The sequence below is a fragment of the Somniosus microcephalus genome, unplaced genomic scaffold (genome assembly GCF_052327205.1).
Source record: "Somniosus microcephalus isolate GS21.2 unplaced genomic scaffold, FLI_Smic_1.0 unresolved_chr7, whole genome shotgun sequence".
NCBI classification, from domain to species: Eukaryota; Metazoa; Chordata; class Chondrichthyes; order Squaliformes; family Somniosidae; genus Somniosus; species Somniosus microcephalus.
Genome location: NW_028225185.1, coordinates 27,058,373 through 27,079,483, shown reverse-complemented (window position 1 = coordinate 27,079,483; position 21,111 = coordinate 27,058,373). Strand labels below are relative to the sequence as shown.

The 21,111-nt window shown below is 57.9% G+C and overlaps 1 protein-coding gene and 1 pseudogene across 2 annotated transcripts in view; one reads left to right on the top strand and one right to left on the bottom strand.

Moving 5' to 3' along the window:
* Positions 1-21,111, top strand: part of LOC147086661 (uncharacterized) — a 730,919-nt gene that overhangs the window by 217,921 nt on the left and 491,887 nt on the right. The gene's annotated exons all lie outside the window — the stretch shown is intronic.
* The window catches only part of LOC147086667 (death-associated protein kinase 2-like), a 30,465-nt pseudogene continuing 11,521 nt past the window's right edge, over positions 2,168-21,111 (bottom strand). Inside the window, exons 5-8 of the transcript XR_015075747.1 lie at positions 18,911-18,956; positions 16,824-16,913; positions 5,893-5,982; positions 2,168-4,495 (exon numbers count right to left, since the gene is read on the bottom strand). The product of XR_015075747.1 is annotated as a death-associated protein kinase 2-like (transcript). The remainder of the gene's footprint in view (positions 4,496-5,892; positions 5,983-16,823; positions 16,914-18,910; positions 18,957-21,111) is intronic.

Below are 21,111 nucleotides of genomic sequence, written 5' to 3'. Positions count from 1 at the left end.
CCTCAGTACTGCCTCTCTGACAGTGCGGTGCTCCCTCAGTACTGTCCCTCCGACAGTGCCGCGCTCCCTCAGTACTGCCCCCCCCGACAGTGCGGCGCTCCCTCAGTACTGCCCCTCCGACAGTGCGGCGCTCCCTCAGTACTGCCCCTCTGACAGTGCGGTGCTCCCTCAGTACCGCCCCTCCGACAGTGCAGCGCACCCTCTGTACCGCCCCTCCGACAGTGCGGCACTCTCTCAGTACCGCCCCTCCGACAGTGCGGCGCTCCCTCAGTACTGCCCCTCCAACAGTGCGGCGTTCCCTCAGTACTGCCCCTCCGACAGTGCGGCGCTCCCTCAGTACTGCTCCTCCGACAGTGCAGCACTCCCTCAGTACTGCCCCTCCGACAGTGCGGCGCTCCCTCAGTACTGCTCCTCCGACAGTGCGGCGCTCCCTCAGTACTGCTCCTCCGACAGTGCAGCACTCCCTCAGTACTGGCACTGGGAGTGTTGGCCTGGATTACGGGCTCAAGTCTCTGGAGTGGGCTGGGACCCCAGCCCAGGAATGTCTAAGGCTGGGCCTTTTGTAACGGTGGAGCAGGGTGCCTCCCACCTGTCTGGGCAGCGATAGAGTCCCTTTAAGACCCTGGTGACTGTATTGATTTCTTTGTGGGAATCATGCTGGTAAGGCATCATAATCGAACAGGCAAATACCATCTCTATTTGCTGATATCATTACAGTGACCTTCTCAGTGAGCAACTTCTCCGCTAGGGGAGGCCACTTTAATTATCCGTCTTCTCCCGTGCTCCCTTTACATGCTGGCACATTGGCAACTTTAAATCCATGGCCCCTTGGCCCGTGTCCTCATTACAGGTCGCCGTGCCTGTAGCTGACTGTGTTTTTGTACAAGGCGCATGCACAGGCTGCCCTGACAGTCACAGGAATGGCACAGTGCGAGCCCAGAGGCACATGCAGGGTGTTCTCCAGTAGTCTTTTTCCTCTGTTTCTCGCTGCCTGACTCTTAATTCTCTGGCACACTCGCATTTTCCGCCTCGCTCCCACACTCTTCTCGCGTCTCGTGCACGGTGCTCGTGTCTCGCCCGCTATGGCAGCCTCTGTCGCGTTGACTCTCTCTGTTCCGATCTTCATTTCCCACAGGCTGCAATTCTCTTCCTCTCACACTCCCACGCACGCTGTTCTCACCGTCGCCCTCCAACTTGAGCTTTCCATCGCTTGCCACCTCACACTGGTTCCACTCTCTCACCTCACTGTTTCTGTCCTCTCTCCCGGGCAGTCTGTCGCTCCCTTGCTCGCTGCTCGAGAGGTGGGAGGCCGAGTCGGGCGAGTGAGGGAGGGGGAGTCAGGCGAGTGAGGGAGGGGGAGTCTGGCGAATGAGGGAGGGGGATTCGGGGGAGTGAGGGAGGGGGAGTTGGGGGAGTGAGGGAGGGGGAGTCGGGCGAGTGAGGGAGGGGGAGTTGGGGGAGTGAGGGAGGGGGGAGTCGTGCGAGTGAGGGAGGGGGAGTCGGGCGAGTGAGGGAGGGGGAGTCGGGCGAGTGAGGGAGGGGGAGTCGGGTGAGTGAGGGAGGGGGAGTCGGGCGAGTGAGGGAGGGGGAGTCGGGGGAGTGAGGGAGGGGGGAGTTGGGGGAGTGAGGGAGGGGGGAGTCGGGCGAGTGAGGGAGGGGGGAGTCGGGCGAGTGAGGGAGGGGGAGTCGGGCGAGTGAGGGAGGGGGGAGTCGGGCGAGTGAGGGAGGGGGAGTCGGGCGAGTGAGGGAGGGGGAGTCTGGCGAATGAGGGAGGGGGAGTCGGGGGAGTGAGGGAGGGGGGAGTCTGGCGAATGAGGGAGGGGGAGTCGGGGGAGTGAGGGAGGGGGAGTTGGGGGAGTGAGGGAGGGGGGAGTCGGGCGAGTGAGGGAGGGGGAGTCGGGCGAGTGAGGGAGGGGGAGTCGGGCGAGTGAGGGAGGGGGAGTCGGGCGAGTGAGGGAGGGGGGAGTTGGGGGAGTGAGGGAGGGGGGAGTCGGGCGAGTGAGGGAGGGGGGAGTTGGGCGAGTGAGGGAGGGGGAGTCGGGCGAGTGAGGGAGGGGGAGTTGGGTGAGTGAGGGAGAGGGGAGTCAAGTCGGGGGAGTGAGGGAGGGGGAGTTTGGCGAATGAGGGAGGGGGAGTCGGGGGAGTGAGGGAGGGGGAGTTGGGGGAGTGAGGGGGGGGGTCAAGTCGGGGGAGTGAGGGAGGGGGAGTTTGGCGAATGAGGGAGGGGGAGTCGGGGGAGTGAGGGAGGGGGAGTTGGGTGAGTGAGGGAGGAGGGGGTCAAGTCGGGGGAGTGAGGGAGGGGGAGTTTGGCGAATGAGGGAGGGGGAGTCGGGGGAGTGAGGGAGGGGGAGTTGGGGGAGTGAGGGAGGGGGAGTCGGGCGAGTGAGGGAGGGGGAGTCGGGGGAGTGAGGGAGGGGGAGTCGGGGGAGTGAGGGAGGGGGAGTCGGGGGAGTGAGGGAGGGGGAGTCGGGCGAGTGAGGGAGGGGGAGTCGGGGGAGTGAGGGAGGGGGAGTCTGGCGAATGAGGGAGGGGGAGTCGGGGGAGTGAGGGAGGGGGAGTTGGGGGAGTGAGGGAGGGGGAGTCGGGCGAGTGAGGGAGGGGGAGTTGGGGGAGTGAGGGAGGGGGGAGTCGGGCGAGTGAGGGAGGGGGAGTCGGGCGAGTGAGGGAGGGGGAGTCGGGCGAGTGAGGGAGGGGGAGTCGGGCGAGTGAGGGAGGGGGAGTCGGGCGAGTGAGGGGGGGAGTCGGGCGAGTGAGGGAGGGGGGAGTTGGGCGAGTGAGGGAGGGGGGAGTTGGGGGAGTGAGGGAGGGGGAGTTGGGGGAGTGAGGGAGGGGGGAGTCGGGTGAGTGAGGGAGGGGGGAGTTGGGCGAGTGAGGGAGGTCGAGTCGGGTGAGTGAGGGAGGGGGAGTTGGGTGAGTGAGGGAGGAGGGGGTCAAGTCGGGGGAGTGAGGGAGGGGGAGTCAGGGGAGTGAGGGAGGGGGAGTCGGGGGAGTGAGGGAGGGGGAGTCAGGGGAGTGGGAGTCGGGGGAGTGAGGGAGGGGGTCGAGTCTGGCGAGTGAGGGAGGGGGTCGAGTCGGGCGAGTGAGGGAGGGGGAGTCGGGGGAGTGAGCGAGGGGGTCGAGTCGGGCGAGTGAGGGAGGAGTCGGGCGAGTGAGGGAGGGGGAGTCGGGGGAGTGAGGGAGGAGGAGGAGTCGGGCGAGTGAGGGAGTCGGGTGAGTGAAGGAGGGGGAGTGAGGTAGGGGGAGACGGGGGAGTGAGGGAGGGGGCCGAGTCGGGTGAGTGAGGGAGGGGGAGTCGAGTCGGGGGAGTGAGGGGGCTGGGACTGGCAGCAAAGCGCCGTGCCCTCGGCTGGGAGATTTTAACTTCTGGGTCCATTGGCGATGGCCTCAGTCTCCAGCCCGATACCAGCGGGCAGTGGCAGCTGACCAGTGGGCAGGAGGTCACGGCCGGGATTGGCAGCAACCCCCGACACTCGGGTAGATCGAGGGGAGGGGGGTTGGGGGTGGGTCTGGAGGCTCACGATTGTGGGAGGAGGAATCCCAGAGCGGGAGAGCCCCCACTCCCCATCCGCTGGGGTCCCACTGAGCCCCTGACCCCCACTCCCCATTCCGCGGGGTTGGTCTGGCAATAAAGTCACAATGGCTTCACCGTGTGGCCCAGTGCATCGAACATGAGTCGGGCCTGATCTGTGTGTCCATCCTGCCCACTCAGAAGTACAGGTTAAAATCAGAAGCTGTGTGATTGGGTTGGATGTTGTCGGGGAGTCCCAGGGCGATTTTAACCCAGCCTACGGCCGGATTCTGCCAAGTGATCAGGCCCTTCCCTCTCTCTGTGTCTCTCACTCTCCCTTTCTCAGTCGCTCACTCTGTCTCTGTCTCTCACTCTCTGTCTCTCTCCCTTTCTCACTCTCACTCTCTGTCTCTCTCTCTCTCTCTCTCTCTCACTCTCTGTCTCTCTCTCTCTCTCTCTCTCACTCTCTGTCTCTCTCTCTCTCTCTCTCTCTCTCTCACTCACACTCTCTCTCCCTCTCTCTCTCACTCTCACTCTCTCTCTCTGTCTCTCTCCCTTTCTCTCTCACTCTCACTCTCTCTCTGTCTCTCTCTCTCTCTCTCTCTGTCTCTCTCTCACTCTCTCTCTCTCTCTCTCTGTCTCTCTCTCTCTCTCTCTCTCTCTCTCTGTCTCTCTCTGTCTCTCTCTGTCTCTCTCTCACTCTCTCTCACTCTCTCTCACTCACACTCTCTCTCCCTCTCACTGGGTAACCAGCCCTTGCTCGGGGTTGTTGCCACGGTAACTCCGGATTGCATGCGTTGCCGCGCTTGGCTGCTCCCCAGTCTCAGTTGCTGTCACGTTGATGGTGAGAGTGTGAGGGCCTCCGTTCCTTCCTCCGCCCTTGCTGCGACACCGACTCGCCTCCCGCTACGAGGAGCTGCTTCTCCGTCTTCGGAAGAGCATCGCAGGAGTCCGATCACTGTCCTCATGGTCACTTTCACACTGTCTCTGTGAGATTTACACACCGTAACATGTTAGTGTCATACAAGAACGTACCATAACATGTTAGTCTCATACAGGAACATACCATAACATATTAATATCATATGGGAACATGCCGTAACAGGTTAGTCTCATATGGGAACATGCCGTAACATGTTAGTCTCATACGGGAACACACCGTAACATCGTATCATATGGGAACATGCCGTAACAGGTTAGTCTCATACAGGAACATGCCGTAACATGTTAGTCTCATACAGGAACATGCCGTAACATGTTAGTCTCATACAGGAACATATGATAACATGTTAGTCTCATACAGGAACATGCCGTAACGTGTTAGTCTCATACAGGAACATACGATAACATGTTAGTATCATACAGGAACATGCTGTAATGTGTTAGTCTCATAAAGGAACATACCATAACATGTTAGTCTTATACAAGAACATGCTGTAACATGTTAGTCTCATACAGGAACATACCATACCATGTTAGCATCATACATGTAGGAACCATAACAGGTTAGTGTCATACAGGAACATACTGTAACATGTTAGTGTCATACATGTATGCACCATAACAGGTTAGTGTCATACAGGAACATACTGTAACATGTTAGTGTCATACATGTATACACCATAACATGTTAGTGTCATACAGGAAAATGCTGCAATATGTTAGTGTGATGCAAGTATATACTGTAAAATGCAGGTACATATAATAACGTGCTAGAAACTGGGCACTGAGGGTCTTGTTCCATGGGTCAGGTGTCAGTTCCATGGGTCAGGGGTAACAGTTCCATGGAACCGGAGTCACAGTTCCATGGGTCAGGGGTCACAGTTCCATGGATCAGGGGTCACAGCTCCGTGGGTCAGGGGTTCACAGTTCTATGGGTCAGGGGGTCACAGTTCCATGGATCAGGGGTCACAGTTTCGTTGGTCAGGGGTCACAGTTCCGTGGGTCAGAGGTCACAGTTCCATGGGTCGGGGGGTCACAGTTGCATGGGTCAGGGGGTCACAGTTCCATGAGTCAGGGGATCACAGTTCCATGGGTCAGGGGGTCACAGTTCCATGGGTCAGGGGTCACAGTTCCATGGGTCAGGGGTTCACAGTTCTATGGGTCGGGGGGTCACAGTTCCATGGATCAGGGGTCACAGTTTCGTTGGTCAGGGGTCACAGTTTCAAGGGTCAGAGGTCACAATTCCATGGGTCAGAGGTCACCGTTCCTTGGGTCAGGGGTCAAAGCTCACAGCTCAAGGGGTCAGGTGTCACAGTTCTGTGGGTCATAGGATAAAACAGGTGGCCGATTCTATTTGACCTCGTGTCGCGCCTTGTCGAAGACCAGTTCCCCTCCCCCCCAAACCTCTCCTGAGGGCCGTTACGTTTGTGACCATGACTTACAAATACTTCATCCTCTGCCTCGCCGGGCTTGATTTGGGCTTGCTTCATGTGATGGAAACGGTTACATGCAGACACCATCTTGAAGGAGACCTGGAACAGAGTGAGATAGTGATCTGTCAGCAGCAGACAGGACCTGGGGACGGGGGGGGGGCGATCGACTGCATGAACCTTGAACCTTGAACCTGAGGGGGGGAGATTCCATTTCCTTCAAGGAGATCGAAAAGCGAGCGGTTTCTAGAATGAGGCCAGTTTTATGGCAAGACGGTCAGTGGGGAGTTTATCCCACACTGTCACACCCCGGGGAACAGGACGAACAGGTGTTAAAGGGGGCGGGTGAGTCTCTCCTCTCCTTTCCGCTCTGTCTCCAGTATCTCGGGCGAGTGAGGTGCTGGAACGCTCTGTCACACAGTCGCCCCAGTGTTCAGGACACGCACGGCCCTGGGAGTGACCTGGGGTGGCGGGGGGGCGGGAGAGCGGGTCAGGGGCGAGATCAGGAACAACTGACCCTGACACACCGGCTGTAGATTTCTAGCATTTTCGGTTTTTCTTTCAGATTTGCCGCGTTCACACAGCCCAGTTCCACCTTCACATTCCTCCATCGCTTCCTTTCCACATTCTACCTCTCACCCCCCCAGACACCGCTCACATCCCAGGGCCCCTTCCCTCCGGGACCCCCTTACTCCCCAGAACACCCCCACCCTCTGGATCCCCCTCACACCCCAGGACCTCCCTCATTCACCGGCCCCCAGTGTCCCACTCCACCCAGTATCCTGTCCGCCCAGTGTCCCACTCCCCCCAGTATCCTGTCCGCCCAGTGTCCCACTCCCCCCAGTATCCTGTCCGCCCAGTGTCCCACTCCCCCCAGTATCCTGTCCGCCCAGTATCCCGCGCCCCCCCAGTATCCTGTCCCCTCTAGGTGTCCCAGTCGCCCCAAGTGTCCCACTCCCCACAGTGTCCCACTCCCCACAGTATCCTGTCCGCCCCCAGTGTCCCACACCCCCCAGTATCCTGTCCGCCCAGTGTCCCGCTCCCCCCAGTATCCTGTCCGCCCCGTGTCCCACTCCCCCCAGTATCCTGTCCGCCCAGTATCCCAGTCCCCCCAGTATCCTGTCCCCCCCCAGTGTACCAGTCGCCCCAGTATTCTGCCTCCCCCCCAGTGTCCCAGTCCCCCCAGAGTCCCACTCCCCCCAGTGTCCCACTCCCCCTAGTATCCTGTCCGCCCCCAGTGTCCCACTCCCCCCAGTATCCTGTCTGCCCAGTGTCCCACTCCCCCCAGTATCCTGTACCCCCCCAGTGTCCCAGTTCCCCAAGTATCCTGTCCGCCCCCAGTGTCCCACTCCCCCCAGTATCCTGTCCGCCCAGTGTCCCAGTCCCCCCAGTATGCTGTACGCCCAGTGTCCCTGTCCCCCCAGTATCCTGTCCGCTTAGTGTCCCACTCCCCCCAGTATCCTGTCCCCCCCCAGTGTCCCGCTCCCCTCAGTATCCTGTCCCCCCCCAGTGTCCCAGTCCCCCCAGTATCCTGTCCGCCCAGTGTCCCACTGCCCCCAGTATCCTGTCCGCCTAGTGTCCCAGTCACCCCAGTATCCTGCCCCCCCGAGTGTCCCAGTCCCCCCAGTATCCTGCCACCCCCAGTGTCCCACTCACCCCCAGTATCCTGTCCGCCCAGTGTCCCAGTCCCCCCAGTATCCTGTCCGCCCAGTGTCCCACTCCCCCCAGTATCCTGTCCGCCCAGTGTCCCACTCCCCCCAGTATCCTGTCCACTCCCAGTGTCCCACTCCCCCCAGTATCCTGTCCGCCCCCAGTGTCCCACACCCCCCAGTATCCTGTCCGCCCCCAGTGTCCTACTCCCCCCAGTATCCTGTCCGCCCAGTGTCCCACTCCCCCCAGTATCCTGTCCGCCCAGTGTCCCACTCCCCCCAGTATCCTGTCCGCCCCCAGTGTCCCACTCCCCCCAGTATCCTGTCCCCCCCCCAGTGTCCCACTCCCCCCAGTATCCTGTCCGCCCAGTGTCCCACTCCCCCCAGTATCCTGTCCCCCCCACAGTGGCCCACTGCCCCCAGTATCCTGTCCGCCCCCAGTGTCCCACTCCCCCCAGTATCCTGTCCGCCCAGTGTCCCAGTCCCCCCAGTATCCTGTCCGCCCAGTGTCCCACTCCCCCCAGTATCCTGTCCGCCCAGTGTCCCACTCCCCCCAGTATCCTGTCCGCCCAGTGTCCCACTCCCCCCAGTATCCTGTCCCCCCCCCAGTGTCCCACTGCCCCCAGTATCCTGTCCGCCACCAGTGTCCCACTCCCCCCAGTATCCTGTCCGCCCCCAGTGTCCCACACACCCCCAGTATCCTGTCCCCCCCCCAGTGTCCCACTCCCCCCAGTATCCTGTCCGCCCAGTGTCCCACTCCCCCCAGTATCCTGTCCCCCCCACAGTGGCCCACTGCCCCCAGTATCCTGTCCGCCCCCAGTGTCCCACTCCCCCCAGTATCCTGTCCGCCCAGTGTCCCAGTCCCCCCAGTATCCTGTCCGCCCAGTGTCCCACTCCCCCCAGTATCCTGTCCGCCCAGTGTCCCACTCCCCCCAGTATCCTGTCCGCCCAGTGTCCCACTCCCCCCAGTATCCTGTCCCCCCCCAGTGTCCCACTGCCCCCAGTATCCTGTCCGCCACCAGTGTCCCACTCCCCCCAGTATCCTGTCCGCCCCCAGTGTCCCACACACCCCCAGTATCCTGTCGCCCCCCAGTGTCCCAGTCCGCCCAGTATCCTGTCCGCCCCCAGTGTCCCACTCCCCCCGGTATCCTGTCCGCCCCCAGTGTCCCACTCCCCCCAGTATAATGTCCGCCCAGTGTCCCACTCCCCCCAGTATCCTGTCCCCCCAGTGTCCCACTCCCCCCAGTATCCTGTCCGCCCCCAGTGTCCCACTCCCCCCAGTATCCTGTCCCCCCCCAGTGTCCCACGCCCCCCAGTATCCTGTCCCCGCAGTGTCCCACTCCCCCCAGTATCCTGTCCGCTCCCAGTGTCCCACTCCCCCCAGTATCCTGTCCGCAAAGTGTCCCACTCCCCCCAGTATCCTGTCCGCCCCCAGTGTCCCACTCCCACCAGTATCCTGTCCGCCCCCAGTGGCCCACACCCCCCAGTATCCTGTCCCCCCCCAGTGTCCCACTGCCCCCAGTATCCTGTCCGCCTAGTGTCCCACTCCCCCCAGTATCCTGTCCCCCCCAGTGTCCCACTGCCCCCGGTATCCTGTCCGCCCCCAGTGTCCCACTCCCCCCGGTATCCTGTCCGCCCCCAGTGTCCCACTCCCCCCAGTATAATGTCCGCCCAGTGTCCCACTCCCCCCAGTATCCTGTCCCCCCAGTGTCCCACTCCCCCCAGTATCCTGTCCGCCCCCAGTGTCCCACTCCCTCCAGTATCCTGTCCGCCCCCAGTGTCCCACTCCCCCCCGTATCCTGTCCCCCCCCAGTGTCCCACTCCCCCCAGTATCCTGTCCCCCCAGTGTCCCACTCCCCCCAGTATCCTGTCCGCTCCCAGTGTCCCACTCCCCCCAGTATCCTGTCCGCCTAGTGTCCCACTCCCCCCAGTATCCTGTCCCCCCCCAGTGTCCCACTCCCCCTAGTATCCTGTCCCACCGCAGTGTCCCACTCCCCCCAGTATCCTGTCCCCCCCCAGTGTCCCAGTCTTCCCAGTATCCTGTCCGCCCCCAGTGTCCCACTCCCCCCAGTAACCTGTCCCCCCAGTGTCCCAGTCCCCCCAGTATCCTGTCCCCCCCAGTGTCCCAGTCCCCCCAGTATCCTGTGCCCCCGCAGTGTCCCAGTCCCCCAGTATCCTGTCCCCCCCCAGTGTCCTGCTCCCCCCAGTATCCTGTACCCCCCCAGTATCCTGCTCCCCCCAGTATCCTGTACCGCCCCAGTGTCCCACTCCCCCCAGTATCCTGTCCCCCCCAGTGTCCCAGTCCCCCCAGTATCCTGTCCGCCCAGTGTCCCACTCCCCCCAGTATCCTGTCCCCCCCCAGTGTCCCACTCCCCCCGGTATCCTGTCCGCCCCCAGTGTCCCACTCCCCCCAGTATCCTGTCCCCCCCCCAGTGTCCCACTGCCCCCAGTATCCTGTCCGCCCCCAGTGTCCCACTCCCCCCAGTATCCTGTCCCTCCCAGTGTCCCACTCCCCCCAGTATCCTGATGGCCCCCAGTGTCCCACTCCCCCCAGTATCCTGTCCGCCCCCAGTGTCCCACACACCCCCAGTATCCTGTCGCCCCCCAGTGTCCCAGTCCCCCCAGTATCCTGTCCGCCCAGTGTCCCACTCCCCCCGGTGTCCGGTCCGCCCCCAGTGTCCCACTCCCCCCAGTATCCTGTCCGCCCCCAGTGTCCCACTCCCCCCAGTATAATGTCCGCCCAGTGTCCCACTCCTCCCAGTATCCTGTCCCCCCAGTGTCCCACTCCCCCCAGTATCCTGTCCGCCCCCAGTGTCCCACTCCCCCCAGTATCCTGTCCCCCCCCAGAGTCCCACTCCCCCCAGTATCCTGTCCCCCCAGTGTCCCACTCCACCCAGTATCCTGTCCCCCCCCAGTGTCCGCCCCCAGTGTCCCACTCCCCCCAGTATCCTGTCCGCCTAGTGTCCCACTCCCCCCAGTATCCTGTCCCCCCCCAGTGTCCCACTGCCCCCAGTATCCTGTCCCCCCCCAGTGTCCCACTCCCTCCAGTATCCTGTCCCCCCCAGTGTCCCACTCCCCCCAGTATCCTGTCCCCCCAGTGTCCCACTCCCCCCAGTATCCTGTCCCCCCCCAGTGTCCCAGTCCCCCAGTATCCTGTCCGCCCCCAGTGTCCCACTCCCCCCAGTAACCTGTCCCCCCAGTGTCCCAGTCCCCCCAGTATCCTGTCCCCCCCAGTGTCCCAGTCCCCTCAGTATCCTGTCCCCCCCAGTGTCCCAGTCCCCCCAGTATCCTGTCCCCCCCCAGTGTCCCAGTCGCCCCAGTATCCTCTCCCCCCCCAGTGTCCTGCTCCCCCCAGTATCCTGTACCCCCCCAGTGTCCCACTCCCCCCAGTATCCTGTCCGCCCAGTGTCCCAGTCCCCCCAGTATCCTGTCCGCCCAGTGTCCCACTCCCCCCAGTATCCTGTCCCCCTCCAGTGTCCCGCTCCCCCCAGTATCATGTCCGCCCCCAGTGTCCCACTCCCCCCAGTATCCTGTCCGCCCCCAGTGTCCCACTCCCCCCAGTATCTTGTCCGTCCAGTGTCCCACTCCCCCCAGTATCCTGTCCCCCCCAGTGTCCCACTCCCCCCAGTATCCTGTCCGCCCAGTGTCCCACTCCCCCCAGTATCCTGTCCGCCCAGTGTCCCACTCCCCCCAGTATCCTGTCCGCCGTGTCCCAGTCCCCCCAGTATCCTGTCCCCCCCCAATGTCCCACTCCCCCCAGTATCCTGTCCGCCCAGTGTCCCACTCCCCCCAGTATCCTGTCCGCCCAGTGTCCCACTCCCCCCAGTATCCTGTCCCACCCAGTGTCCCACTCCCCCCAGTATCCTGTCCCCCCCAGTGTCCCACTCCCCCCAGTATCCTGTCCGCCCAGTGTCCCACTCCCCCCAGTATCCTATCCCCCCAAGTGTCCCAATTGTAATGTATGTACCTTTAAGGGGGAGAACTACTTTTTACAGCTCCTGTATCCTGTAGTACCGGCAGTGAACACACCTGTCTATAAACCCTGCATAGTGCTCTGTACAGATCAGTTGCAATTTGAACCCTCATTCAGTAAACACCTGTTGATCGTTCCCTGCAGTCTTTGTCTGATTATTGAAGGTCACAACATTAAGATACCCGGATCTAACATTGGCGACGAGAAAGATTCGAACCTACCTGCAACTCTGCACCACCTCCCAGGGATTCGCTCCTGGAGAACAGTGGAAGGAGGTCGAGTCCAGAAGCACGGACATCGCAGGGGAGGCTGTCGAGAGCCAGGCTTGGCTTTCCAGCCACGGTGGTCCAGCGAAACGGGCTGGCAACAGGTACTGCGCAGACCCTTCCCAGACAGCGGCGGCTAGAGCTGACCAAGCGGCACAGAAAAAGGCCGAGTAGCGTCGACGGGGGAAAGAAAGAGGGCAGACCGCATAGGGTGCAGCCGGTGTTCAAGGGCCGAGCAGCGTCAACGAGAGAGAGCAGAGCGCAGCCGGTGTTCAGGACCGAGCGGCGTCAACGGGGGAGAGAGGCGAGCGAGAGCAGAGCGCAGCCGGTGTTCAACGGCCGAGCAGCGTCAACGGGGGAGAGAGGCGCGCAGGAAAATGCGAGGCGCTGCCATTGCCACGAGGACCGCAGAGAGCGGCATTGGTAGCAGCGCAGGAGCAGTGCACGAAACCCACAGGGCGTCGCCATTTGCCAGGAGGACCGCCAAGAGCGGCGTTGGCAGCAGCGCGGGAGACGCCATTTTAAGCCAGTCTAACCACACCAAAAAAAAAAAAAAAAAATGCCGAAGAGTGGCAGTATCACAGCGTTCGACAATGAAGTTGAAGATTGGACGACATATGTCGAACACATAGAAGTATACTGCAAGGCGAATGAAGTGCCAGATGACAAGAAAGCGCTGGTATTGTTGAATTCAATGGGTGCAAAAACGTATGGCTTACTACGAAACCTAGTAACCCCAGAGAAGCCAGTAGAAAAGGAGTTTGAAAACATAGTGTCAATCCTACAGGACCACTTAAACCCCACACCGCTGCTGATAGCAGAAAGATTTGTTTCACGAAAGGAACCAGCATAAAGATGAAAGTAATGCTGAGTATTTAACGGAACTGCGCAAGCTATCGAAACACTGCCAGTTTGGAACGGGACTAGCAGATACTTTAAGGGACAAGTTTGTGTGTGGGCTTCAAAGTGAAGGAACCCAGAAACGACTTCTATCAGAAAAGGATCTTATGCTGGACAAGGCTTTCAGCATTGCAGTATCACACGAAGCAGCCGCACGGGGCGCTGCAGAGATACAATGGACACCGCAAGAATATGGCACAAATGAAATGTCATACGGAACAGTGAAGTGCTATCGCTGCGGCAGAACAACACACGACCATAATGATTGCTGGTTCAAGGACAAAGTGTGCAGACAGTGTGGAAAAGTAAGACACATAGCAAGAGTCTGCAGGTCGGGAAAGAAAACCAGCAGCAAGAAATCTCCACAGGAGAAGTACATAAGGTGACGGAGAGTAGTTCAGACGAACAGAAGAGTGATACAGACTCTGGAAGCAAGGAGCTGGGTTGTCTGAAACTACATAATGTGATCAAAATGGAGGATCACCAAACTATCTGGGTCACGCTCAAGATAGCAGGAGTCCAAGTGAAAATGGAATTGGACACAGGATCAGCCCTAACAGTCATAAACCGAAGGGACTACAAGCGGCTATTCTCACATATACCCTTGAGAGATATAAAGATTGTCTTGAAGACGTACACGGGGCAAAAAGTCTACCCCAAAGGAAAAATAAGGGTGAACGTTATATATAATGGCAAGGAAACACCAAAAATGGACCTATATGTATTGCCAGATGGAGGGCCACCACTACTAGGACGTGAGTGGATCCGGAAGATACAGCTAGATTGGCATTCCATACAAGCACTGACTGTAGATGCCAAAAAGGATGCGACGTCACACCTGGACGACTGTCAAAAATGCTAACTAACGCACAAGAAGTGTTCCAGCAGGGACTCGGAACCATAAAAGGCATAACAGCAACGATCAAAATAGAGGAAAATGCAAGCCCAAAGTTTTTTAAGGCCAGACCGGTACCTTATGCGATCCGCCCAGCCGTCGAAGCAGAGCTGGAAGGTTTGGAACGTTCAGGAGTACTGTCCAAAGTGGACTGGAGCGAGTGGGCTACACCCATCATTCCTGTAATGAAGAGGTCGTTGAGTAATACACCTGGGGAACCAAAGAAGGTTCGCATCTGTGGGGACTTTAAGGTGACAGTGAACCCAGTCCTTCACACTGTACAATATCCGCTTCCGCGGATTGAAGATATTTTCGCCTCGCTATCTGGAGGGAAACGCTTCACTAAGATTGATCTGGCCCAGGCGTACCTGCAAATGGAGGTAGAAGAAGCCTCGAAACAGTACCTCACGATCAACACTCATAAAGGTCTCTACCAATACAACCGGCTGGTGTTCGGGGTAGCATCAGCTCTTGCTATTTGGCAAAGGGCAATGGAACAAGTCCTGCAAGGTATTCCAGGGACCCAATGTTATTTGGATGACATCCTGGTCACGGGCGAAAATGACAGTGATCACCTCGCCAACGTGGAGCAGGTGCTCACTAGATTGAAGGAATATGGGCTCCGAGCTAATTGCCACAAATGCGAGTTTTTCCAGGAGCAGATCTCGTATTGTGGCCACGTTATTGATAAAGAGGGGTTACATAAGTCCCCTGAAAAGATTGAGGCAGTAGTCAAGGCTCCAGCACCGGAAAATGTGTCACAACTGAGGTCGTTCCTCGGGCTGGTGAACTACTACCATAAGTTCTTGCCGAATTTGTCTACCGTACTACACCCACTGAACACCCTACTGCAAACAGGGGTACCATGGAAGTGAGTGACGAATGTAAACGAGCTTTCCAGAACAGCAAAGCATTGATCACATCGAAAGAGGTGTTGGCTCATTTCAACCCAGCACTACCAATTCGGTTGGCGTGTGATGCATCACCCTATGGCATTGGAGCGGTGCTGTCGCACAAATTCCCGGACGGCTCGGAGAGGCCAGTAGCCTTTGCGTCTCGGTCACTAAACTCAGCCGAGCGTAACTACGCCCAGATTGACAGGGAGGCCCTCAGCCTAGTGTGGGGAGTGAAAAAGTTCAATCACTGTCTGCACGGGCAGAAGTTCACCTTGCTGACTGACCACCAACCACTGGTCTCCATCTTTAATCCAAAGAAGGGCGTTCCGGTGATGACTGCGCAATGGCTACAAAGATGGTCCCTTTTTCTAGGGGCGCACCAATATGAAATCGAGTATAAGGGCACGAAACAGCAGGAAACGCTGATGGGCTATCACGCCTGCCACTGCCTACTGCGGAGGAAGCACCAGCAGTGGATCCTGTCGAAATATTTCATTTGACTATAATTGAATGCTTGCCAGTAACTAACGCTGGTATAGAGAAGGAGACCCGAAATGACCCGACACTGTCTCGGGTATATGATTTGACGGTGAAGGGATGGCCAGCACATGGCGACTCACTGTTGCCAGCATTCTCGACAAGAAGAGAACAGCTGTCAGTATGCAGGGGACCTTGATGTGTGGATCCCGAGTGGTAATTCCACCCAAGTTAAGGGAGAGAGTGCTCAATGAGCTTCACGAAGGTCATCTGGGAGGGGTGAAAATGAAAAGCCTTGCTAGGGCTTATGTGCGGTGGCCGGGGATCGATCAGCAAATCGAGGACCTGACAAAGAGCTGCTCAGGATGCCAGAAGGTCCAAAATGCACCACCACATGCCCCTCTACACCCATGGGAGTGGCCCTCATCTCCATGGCAACGGGTGCATATTGATTTTGCTGGTCCATTCATGGACTCAATGTTTTTAATAGCCGTGGATGCGCACTCGAAATGGCCTGAGGTGATCAAAATGTCCTCCAGCACCACAGAGAAAACTATTGCAGTCCTACGGACCATTTTTGCCAGGAACGGCTTGCCAGAGCAGATTTGCTCTGATAATGGACCACAGTCGTGTCCGAAGAGTTTCGAAGATTTATGAAAAGGAATGGGGTAAGGCATTACACATCCGCCCCGTATCATCCAGCCACAAATGGATTGGCTGAGAGGTTCGTACAAACCTTTAAAAAAGCAGTAAAGGCCATGTGCGATGACGACATTCCACTGCAGCATAAGGTAGACAATTTCCTGTTAGCCTACAGAAATGCGACACATGCAGTCACCAACCAGGCCCTGGCCATGATGTTCTTTAACCGAAAGTTGAGAACTCGTCTGGATTTGCTCAGACCAAATGTACGAAGAGATGTTGAGAATAAGCAATTCCAGCACATCAATGAGAAGCCGACAAGGAGCTTCAATGTAGGGCAACCAGTCTTGGCCCGCGACTACCGAACAGAGAAATGGCAACCAGGAACGATATGCACACGGCAGGGGCCACTAATGTACACAGTGGATGTTGGGGAGAACATTGTGAGATGCCATGCTGACCAGATCCTAGAGTCACAGGAACGAGTCAACCCCATGTCTCGGCCATACGTACCTGGTGAGGAACCTGACGTACAGGTTGCAACTACCTCAGAAACAATAGCATTGGAAGCTGATGAATCAACTGATGACAGGGTGTTAGAATCGCCTCCGCACCAAGAGCGAGACACTCGGGAAAGGCGTTATCCAGAAAGAATCAGGAAGCCTCCCCAAAGACTGAATTTATAAATAGACTATTTCCAGTTAACGTTGCATGTTAAAAGTGTTAATTGTAATTAGTTTGATATTTAATTGTTAAATGTGTGTTATGGTACTGTTAATCTAAAAGGGGAGGAATTGTAATGTATGTACCTTTAAGGGGAGAACTACTTTTTACAGCTCCTGTATCCTGTAGTACTGGCAGTGACCACACCTGTACATAAACCCTGAGTAGTGCTCTGTACAGATCAGTTGCAGTTTGAACCCTCATTCAGTAAACACCTGTTGATCGTTCCCTGCAGTCTTTGTCTGGTTATTGAAGGACACCACATTAAGATACCCGGATCTAACAGCACTCTCCCCAGTATCCTGTCCGCCCAGTGTCCCACTCCCCCCAGTATCCTGTCTGCCCAGTATCCTGTCCCCCCCAGTGTCCCACTCCCCCCAGTATCCTGTCTGCCCCGTGTCCCACTCCCCCCAGTATCCTGTCCGCCCCCAGTGTCCCACTCCCCCCGGTATCCTGTCCGCCCCAGTGTCCCAGTCCCACCCCACTCCCCACTATGTCCCCTCCCCCGTTGCCGTCTCTGACCTTCCACCTCCGGCGGGCGTTGTAGATTTTGAAAGTCTTGATGTTGATGACGGAAATGCTCCTGACGATCACCTGACGATTATTCTTGGGCTGAAACCAGAAGGAAGAGCGCATTTGACTGGCCGTTCCTGAGCGTGGGACCGACGATCCGACCCCCGACCCCGGGGCGATCAGCCTGCGACCCTCTACCCCCGACCCCGGGGTGATCAGACTGCGAACCCGACCCCGGGGTGATCAGACTGCGACCCCCGACCCCGGGGCGATCAGCCTGCGACCCCCAACCCCAGAGTGATCAGCCTGCGACCCCTGACCCTGGGGTGATCAGACTGCGACCCCCAACCCTGGGGTGATCAGCCTGCGACCTCCGACCCCGGGGCGATCAGCCTACGACCCCCGACCCCGGATTGATCAGCCTGCGACCCCCGACCCCAGGGCGATGAGCCTGCGACCCCGGGGTGATTAGCCTGTGACCCCCGACCCTGGGGTGATCTGACCGCGACCCCCGACCCCGGGGTGATTAGCCTGTGACCCCCAACCTCCAGGTGTTCAGCCTGCGACCTCCGGATGTTCAGCCTACGACCCCCGACCCTGGGGTGATCAGCCTGCGACCCCCGACCCTGGGGTGATCAGCCTGCGACCTCTGACCTCCGGGTGCTTAGCCTGCGACCACCGACCTCAGGGTGTTCAGCCTGCGACCCTCGACCCCGGGGTGCTCGGCCTGCGACCCCCGACCCCGGGGTGATCGGCCTGCGACCCCCGACCCCAGGGTGATTGGCCTGCGATCCTCGACCCCGGGGCAATCACAAAATATCCCAAAGACAGGAACAACCTCCACCGTCTGCTTGGTTGATTCTCACCCAGACGGTTGGGCCTAGGGTGTGTGTTCACTGGGCGGGAGGGTGTGTTCTGAGCTTAAGTGACGTTTATGAAGCAGGCCATTTTAAATAACTTGTTCCCGGGATGTGGGCGTCGCTGGCAAGGTCACGTTTATTGCCCATCCCTAGTGGGCATTAAGAGTCAAAGATATCGTCTGGGACTGGAGTCATGTGTAGGCCCAGCCTAGGTTTGGACAGCAGGCTACCTTGCCCTGAAGGGCATTAGTTAACCAGTTGGGTTTTTAAAACAATCAGGACCCTTCCATGGTCGTTTGCTTCCCCCGCTGCCGCCGCCCCCCCCCCCGGCCACGGTGACAGTCCACAAATCACCAGATATATTTCACATGTCTCATGGGTTTGAACCCCCAGCCTCTGGGTTATTGGTGCAGCGCTGTAACCGCTGTATCTCTGTCTCCCTCTCCCTTACTATCAGCCAGAGCTCAGTGGGCAGCGCTCTTGTCTCTGAGTCAGGTGGTTGTGGGTTCAGGTCCCACTGCAGAGACTCGAGCCAATAATCCAGGCTGACACTCCCAGCGCAGTGCTGAGGGAGTGCCGCACTGTCAGAGGGGCAGTACTGAGGGAGCGCTGCACTGTCAGAGGGGCAGTACTGAAGGAGCGCTGCACTGTCAGAGGGGCAGTACTGAGGGAGCGCCGCACTGTCGGAGGGGCAGTACTGAGGGAGCGCTGCACTGTTGGAAGGGCGGTACTGAGGGAGCGCCGCACTGTCGGAGCGGCAGTACTGAGGGAGCGCCGCACTGTCAGAGGGGCAGTACTGAGGGAGCACCGCACTGTCGGAGGGGCAGTACTGAGGGAGCTCCACATTGTCGGAGGGGCAGTACTGAGGGAGCGCCGCACTGTCGGAGGTGTGGTCTTTCGGGTGAGACGGTAAACCGAGGCCCCGTCTGCCCTCTCAGGTGGATGTAAAAGATCCCACTGCCACTATTGGAAGAAGAGCAGGGGGAGTTCTCCCCGGTGTCCTGGGGCCAATATTTATCCCTCAACCAACATCACTAAAATAGATGATCTGGCCATTATCACATTGCTGTTTGTGGGAACTTGCTGTGCGCAAATTAACTGCTGCGTTTCCCACATTACAACAGTGACTACACTTCAAAAAAAGGACTTCATCGTCTGTGAAGCGCTTTGGGATGTCCTGAGGTGGGGAAAGGCGCTGGAGAAATGGGAGTTCCTTCCCCCTCCTTCCTCACTGACCTTAATCCAGGGGTGATTAAGGCAGGTGTCAGCACTGAGTCGAGCCCTGTACAAAAGAACAGAAAAATCAGTCAGCCATTAAATTCAGAGATTCTTTTTTAAAATATTAATTTTCGGGTTGTGGGCGCCCTTGGCAAGACCTAGTTGGCCCTAGTTGAGATGTTGGTGGAGGTCCTTCTTTATGAACCGCTGCAGCCCGTGGGGTGAAGAGCTTGAGCACAGAGCTTGGAGACAGAGTGGGGCGAACTCAATCAGAGTGGATCGCAAGCAGAGTGGAAGAATTTGGTGAGAGCAGGAATCGGTGGAGAGGAGGAAGGCGGTGGAGAGGTCTGACTGAAAAGCAGCCACAGAACCCAATGGGGAAAAAATTCAGTTGCTTTGCACCTCCCGTTAGCACCGTGAGAGGGCGCTAATGGGGCGCAAAGCAACTGGCGCCCGGACGCGGCGATGTTTGCGCCGCTCGCGAAATTAACCAGACATTTTGTGGCGGCGCTAAACACTACCGCCACCATCTCCTGCGCCGGCAGGTCGTGACGTCAGTCGAGCGTGCAACGCCCAGGACCGGATATTGAGTGGCGCCTCCTGCCTTACCGCCTGCCGCTAGCAATGACAGGTTGAGGGGAGCGTTTTGCAGTCAGGAAGGGACTGGGGGAGCGCTATTTAAAGGCGACCACTTCCTACCTTTTCTTGTCGGCGACATTTTTGCCCCACGCATTCTGAGAGAGAGAGAGCGAGAGAGACTTCTGGAGAGATTCAACGCTGTGTGAAGGAGCTTTGGGGACTGAGCAGCACTTTGCAGGTTCATTTTGATTTGACCTTCCTTGCATTGATTTAGAAGAGACTGTGGGGGCTGCACTCTGAGCTCTTTCCCTGGGCCTCTCCATTGTTCTTTCCAGCCGATTTGATGTCCAGGTCTCTCCAGGCCGAGATTCAAGGCTGCAATGAGCAGGGTGTGGATGGGGAGCAAGATCGACCCTCCCCTTTAAGAACTGGCCAGCGCCAGTGTGTCTGTGTTCCATCGCTGACTGACTTCACATGAGCTTCGCCAGCACTCTGAGGTAGCGCCTCGCTCCTCGGCGTCAGCGCCTTAAGAGAGGTGTGTAGTGCCTGATTTAGTGCTCCAATCACCTCCAGGGGCGAGAGAAGCCAAGTTTGCAGTTGGAGGCGATAATTAGCGGCAGGCGCTAAACTTTGCGCACGGCCGATAATTGCGCCCCAAATGGGGCGATAACGAATTTCTCCCCCATGTCTCTAAGTTAATAGACACGAGAGCGGACCTGCGGAACAGCGAGAGGAGCGGCCGCAGATAAAGGTAGGCCCGCGAGCCCGGAGGGAGCGCAAGCGTCAGGGAGCGAGGTAAGTGACATCAGCGCAAGGGAAGGAGCTGATTGGTGAGTAGCTGGTGATTGGATTTTTTTTAAGTCTTGAGTTTATTTCTGCTATGTTACTTAATAGTCTGTTAAGTAGAGGCATGGCAAGGCAGCTCAGTCCCATGGAATGCACATCCTGTGCCATGTGGGAACTCCAGGATGCTTCCCGTGTCCTGGACAACCATGGCCCAGAAATTCGGGTCTCCACGGGTGAGTTCGCACGGGGTATGTAGTGTATGTAACCTGTACCACCTTAAGAGGATACCTTAAGGTGATGGACTACTTTTTGATGGCTCCTGTACATTGTAGTACCGGTGGTGACCACACCGGTATATAAACCCTGTGGAGCAAAGTGTATTCCAGTTCAGCCCTGACCCTCAATTACTAAAGACCTGTTTAATTATTTCTGTAGTCTGTGTCCAGTTATTCAGCATAACTACATTTGGAAACACAGACTCAACAGGGTACACACCCGTAGGCCCAATGGAAGTGCCGGTTTCATGCATGCACTGCGCATGCGCGGGAAACCGGCACTTCCGTTCCCCTGAACGAAGGGGTTCAGAGGTCGAACGCGTGCGCAGGAGAGGCTGCGCGTGCGCATCGAACTTAGTTTTTTTTTGCAGGTTTTCCCGGGAGGGTAAGTCTGCAGAATTTACACATTTAAAAAGCAGTCGCAAGGCCTGCTTGTTACAAGGTAAGTGGTGAATTAATTAAAATTAAAACATTTTTTCCACAGGTTTATTATTTTTAAATACTTTGAAGAAAGGTAAGTTTATTTTTAGCCCCGTTAGAAAATAAAATTATTTTTTTCAAAAATTTAAATTATTGTTT